The sequence below is a fragment of the Hyla sarda genome, chromosome 1 (assembly GCF_029499605.1).
Source record: "Hyla sarda isolate aHylSar1 chromosome 1, aHylSar1.hap1, whole genome shotgun sequence".
Lineage (NCBI taxonomy): Eukaryota > Metazoa > Chordata > Amphibia > Anura > Hylidae > Hyla > Hyla sarda.
Window position 1 is genome coordinate 8,059,248 of NC_079189.1, and position 6,020 is coordinate 8,065,267.

The following is a 6,020-nucleotide window of genomic DNA, read 5'->3' on the forward strand; positions in this document are numbered from 1 at the left end:
CGATACCGATAATGCCCAAAATCGTGATTATCGGCCGATAATATCGGCCATACCGATAATCGGTCGATCCCTAACTGAAAGGATTAAGATTTTTTAAATAGAAATAATTTACAAATCTGTTTAACTTTCTGGAGCCAGTTGATATATAAAAAAAAGTTTTTCCTGGAATACCCCTTTATGCGTACTCGCCAGGCTGGTCGTAAAGCGGATAACTTTATTAAAGACTTTTCATAAACAGCTTACAGAACTTCAGTGCAGGACGGACAGGTGAGCAGCAGCAGGGCTACCTGGGCGGGCGACGGTGCCGTTTCGCACGCAGTGGCGCTTCGACTGGCCCTTTGCGTCATCACGTTAGAAGTAGGGATCGGCCGATATTCACGATTTTGGGTGTTATCGGCAATTACCTTGCTGATAATCCGATAATGCCCCGCACCACCCACCGCACCGCGACTGCCCCACCGACCCACCGCACCACGACTGCCCCACCAACCCACCTTACCGCCCCAGCCCCATTGCCTCCCCCATCCCCGGTTTTATAATTACCTGTTCCCAGGGTCCGCGCTACTTCTGGCTCCTGCGGCGTCCTGTGTTATGCTGTGCGCTGCGCAATGACGAGTGACGTACTCAACGCGACGTCACTGTCAGTGCGCACAGTGACAGCTCAGGATGACGCCACCGGAGCCAGATGTAGCGTGGACCCCGGGAACAGGTAATTATAAAACTGGGGATGGGGGGGGGGGGGGCAGTGGCGGTGATAGGACTCAGGAGGACCCCCGGACAGGCAGGGTGACAGAAGCGGGTGGCGGCGGCGGCGGTCTCTGGCCCCGCAAAAGCCGCTGCAGTTCATTGATTTAAGGCGCCCGCTTTAAATCAATGATCTGCAGCACAGTGCTGGAGGGGGGGGGGGGGAGATAAATAGCCGATAACTTATACCGGAATATCGGTATAAGTTATCGGCTATCGGCCCTAACCACCACAGATTAGGCAGGGTTCACATCACGTTTTTGCCATACTGTTTTCAATCCGTTTTTCTAAAGAAAATCGTATGGCAAAAAAACGGATGGAACAGTATGGAAAAAAGTAAACCGTATGCGTTTTTAAACAGTATATTGTTTTTAAAAGTACATACAGTTCCGTCAGTTTTTATTTAAAAAAAACATAAGTTTTTGAAAATGTTGTCCATTTTTAATGGGCGGGGTCTTGGGTGGGGACTTAAGGATTCAAATGCGCATGTGCAAAGTAAAAACGTATACGTTTTTCCCGTATGGAACCGTATCCATGTGCGTTTCCCATTGACGTCCATGTTAAAAAAAACTTATGCGGTTGCAGTACGATTTTTAAACCGGAGACAAAATTGTGGTCAACCACGGTTTTGACTCCGGTTTAAAAACCGTACTGCAACCGCATACGTTTTTTTTAACATGGACGTCAATGGGAAACGCACATGTATACGGTTCCATACGGGAAAAACGTATACGTTTTTACTTTGCACATGCGCATTTGAATCCTTAAGTCCCCACCCAAGACCCCTCCCATTAAAAATGGACAACATTTTCAAAAACTTATGTTTTTTTTTAAATAAAAACTGAGGGAACTGTATGCACTTTTAAAAACTGTATACTGTTTAAAAACGCACACGGTTTACTTTTTTCCATACTGTTCCATCCGTTTTTTTGCCATACGGTTTTCTTTAGAAAAACGGATTGAAAACAGTATGGCAAAAACGTAGTGTGAACCCAGCCTTAGGCTGGGTTCACACCACGTTTTTGCAATACAGTTTTTTTTTTCAGGTTTTTGATAAAAGAACGGATTTCTCAAAACCTGACTAAACTGTATCAAAACGTGTGTACAAAGTTATATCTGTATTCGGTTTGAAAAGTGATGTCCGGTTGCATCCGTTTTTTAAGAAAAAAAACGTATACGTTTTGAACTTTTCATTCCATTATGAATAAAGTTTCACTTGTTTGATTGAAATTCCAAGAAAAAAAACTGTGCAAAGTCCAAAACCGTACGGTAAAAACTGGATGGAACCGTACGCACTTATAGTTCTGTACGGTTCCCATTGACTCCCATGTAAAAAAAAAAAAAAAACGTATACAGGTCTATACGGTTTTTTACCTGGACCAAAAACTGTGGTAGGCCACGTTTTTTTTGTCCAGAAAAAAAAGTAAAAAACCGTGTGGTGTGAAAAACGGAGACAACAGTATGCAATATGGTGCATACGGTTTTGAATGGGAAGTCTATACGCACGGGCTTCTGTACAGTTGCGTACGTTTTTTTGTTTTGTTTTTTTTAAACCGTATCCAAAAACTGTATAGAAAATCGTGGTGTGAACCCACCCTTATCGGTATCGGCCCTAAAAAACCGATATCGGTCGATCCCTAGTTAGAAGATACGTGTTATACACTCCGAGCACCGGTAGCTATGGTGATGGATAAACAAATCACATTTAAAGTGACGGCTGTACACAGAGAGAAAACCAGCTACCATCAAAGACGTGAAACGAGACCAGTTTCTAAGCCACAAGAGGGATTTTGAATCGGGACAAATTTTCACCTGACAAAAAAAATAAGAATAAATCCAACAGTAACAAGAACCAAAGATATGGAAGAAAAAAAAATAGCGACTCCGAAAAAAACACTTAAAAGTTCCGATTTTATGACCACAGAGTCAGACAGTAGTCTCTTTTATGAGAGACCGCAAAAATCTACAGGCGAACCTAATCCTCAACCTGCACTCCCTTTAGGAAACAAAAAAGGAGAGGCAGAGGGAGAAAAATAAAACCAGAAGACGCACCCCTCGGAAGAAGTCAGTGACCTGGCGCAAGTGAGCAATGTGAACGTCGTCCTAAATCTTACGGACAAACCTCTGGATGATACAGAGACGGCAGTACTGAATAGGGGACTTAGTTTTGGACTCTCTGAGGACTTCCAGGAAAAAAAACTTTTTTTTTTAATATATCAACTGGGTCCAGAAAGTAAATTACTTCTATTAAAAAAAATCTTAATCCTTTCAATAATTATCAGCTGCTGAAGTAGAGTTGTTCTTTTCTGTCTGGCCATAGTGCTCTCTGCTGACATCTCTGCTTGTCTCAGGAACTGCACAGAGTAGAAGAGGTTTGCTATGGGGATTTGCTTCTACTCTGGACAGTTCCCGAGACAGGTGTCATCAGAGAGCACTTAGACAGAAAAGAACAACTCAACTTCAGCAGCTCATAAGTACTGAAAGGATTAAGATTTTTTAATAGAAGTCATTTACAAATCTGTTTAACTTTCTGGAACCAGTTGAGAGATATATATATATATATATGTTTTTATGTTTTTATGTTTTTCCTGGATAACTCCTTTAATTTCACCAGGTTCTAGGAAGATCTATACAAGGGAATAAGTTAAAAAAAAACATTTTTCCCAATCACACTGAAAATAAATATGAGCAGACAAAAAATGAAAGTGATTCCCCCTGCAGTGTTGGCCCGTTAGGTATTTTATATATTTTTATTTATCCCCAAGGAATTTGACAGAGAAGAAACAGAGGGATTGAATAGCCCTGATGGAATGCGCAGACAATGATTTTGGTAGCACCAACATAGATAAGCGCTTTCAGGGGGGTTAATCCATCTACACTCTGTCCCCCTTTGGTACCGGGTGGTAACATTGATATCTTCATGAAAGCAGATGAAAAAGAGGTTATAAAGTCCTTATTCATCCAAAAGTAATATTTCTGGGGCAGAAAAAGCTGCTTTAACAAGATCGAGTAAAAGAGATGACATCATTGTTACCAAGGCCGAAAAAGGGGGCGCAGCGGTAGTGAGGAGCCGCAAAGACCATGGGGGACATTTATCATCGTTGCTGCGGTGGGATGTAAACAAAGAAAAAGTCGCAAGGAAGCAGAGTTGCGCCAAAGTTGCGCCAAATATATGGAAACATAAGCTCTACAAACTTTGATAAATCTAGGCCCATGATTTTGAAGCAAATAATCAACCAGGGAACGTTATGGTTTATGAAAAATTTAAATCTGATCCAGCAAGTAAAATTATTGGAAAGTTGAGAAGCCGGAAGAGAAAATCCACAGAAAATAATGTTATCTCTAAGTCCCCTAAAAAGCCAACATGGTATATATTGCCAAAAATCCACAAGACCACTAAACAGCCTCCAGATTGCCCAATAGTAGCGGGTATAGGAAAACCTACTGAATTTTTGTCTAGTTTCATCGATTGGTTAATTTCTCCTTTACTTAAAGATTACCTGTCATCAACAAAAACTTGTAATATGTTGTTCATAATCATTAATGAAGACATATTGTAATATATCTTCATTAAAAAATATTAATATTTATACCAGTTTTTTCATTTTATACTTTTGGCCACTAGGGGTCACTCTTCTATGCCTGGTCTGCAGGCAGCTTTCTATGCTTTTCATAGTAAGTGTACAGCTTTTAGGACTAATGCTGAAGGGCTCTGGTCCTTCCACCGGAAGTTCAGTCCTCTCAGCTCAGGACTCGCTCCCAGCCTGGAGCAGCACTGTGAGCTACAAGCCTGCACATGCCTCTCATATAACAGAGGCCAGTCACCTCCCCCTCCCCCCTGCTCTGTGTTCTCCCTGCCCCTCACCACACGTTATCTTATACATTGTATTATCTCACTGCACACCCTGCTCTGTGTCCCCCCCCCCCCCCTGACATTCATCTTCATTACTGCCTCTCTAATTGCTCCCACCGCCCCTGGTTCTCAGAATTGACCTTTTTAGTGGAGAGACACAGGAGAGAGAGAGAGACAGAGGCTGCTGTCCCTCCCCTGTACTTAGTCTGTATGCACACTGAGCAGAGCAGTGTTTCCCAACCAGGGTGCCTCCAGCTGTTGCAAAACTACAACTCCCAGCAGGCCTGGACAGCTGTTGGCTGTCTGGGCATGCTGGGAGTTGTAGTTTTGCAACAGCTGGAGGTACCCTGGTTGGGAAACACTGCTGCAGAGGGAGAGCAGCATACAGGAAGACTGGCAGAAGCAGAGTCCCGGCCAGGCTTCATGTGACATCATGCCTGCCGGGACCCGCCTCCTTCCACCCCTCAGAAAGACAGTGCTCCCGAGCTAATGAAGAGGGATAAAAAAAGGTATTTCCACAGCATTTTAAACCTCAATAAACACAGGGAGAGTAAGGGACAGATGGGGAGGGGGATCAGGGAAAGTTTAGTTGATGACAGGTACTCTTTAAATATGTTCCCTCTTCTATGAGAGATACTGGGGATCCTTGCAGGATTTGAGTGACGACCTGGATACAATCTCACTTCTATATAGGGCTGGGCGGTATGACCAAATATGTGTATCACAGTATTTTTTTTTAACTTACAGCGGTTCCACGGTATATAACGGTATTTTCACCCCCCCCCCCCAAATCATGTGACCCGCCAGCGCTGTTCTGCCCGTCCCCCCGCCCCAATCATGTGACCCGTGCGCGGTGTTCGGCTTCCCCCCCAAATCATGTGACCCGCCAGCACTGTTCTGCTCCCCCCAATTAATGATCAGCCCAGCGGGGTACTACTCACATATGTCACCCGCAAGCACTGCCCTCCTCCTCTTTGTTGGGAGCCGCCGGGCGCTGGAACTCTATACTGTACGCCAATGGTCTCCAACCTGCGGACCATGCTGGGAGTTGTAGTTTTGCAACAGCTGGAGGTCCGCAGGTTGGAGACCACTGCTGTACGCTGTATCCCTATGCCCTGGCAGCAAAAGATACAGAAAAACTTTAAAGGGGTAGTCCAGTGGTGAAAAACTTATCCCCTATCCTAAGGATAGGGGATAAGTTTGAGATCGCGGGGGGTCCGACTGCTGGGGCCCCCTGCGATCTCTCTGTATGGGGCCCCGGCTCTCCGCCGAGATAGCGGGTGTCGACCCCCGCACGTGGCGGCGGCCGACACGCCCCCTCAATACATCTCAATGGCAGAGCCGGAGATTGCCGAAGGCAGGGCTTCGGCTCTGCCATAGACTTGTATTGATGGGGGAGTGTCGGCTGCCGCCTCGTGCGGGC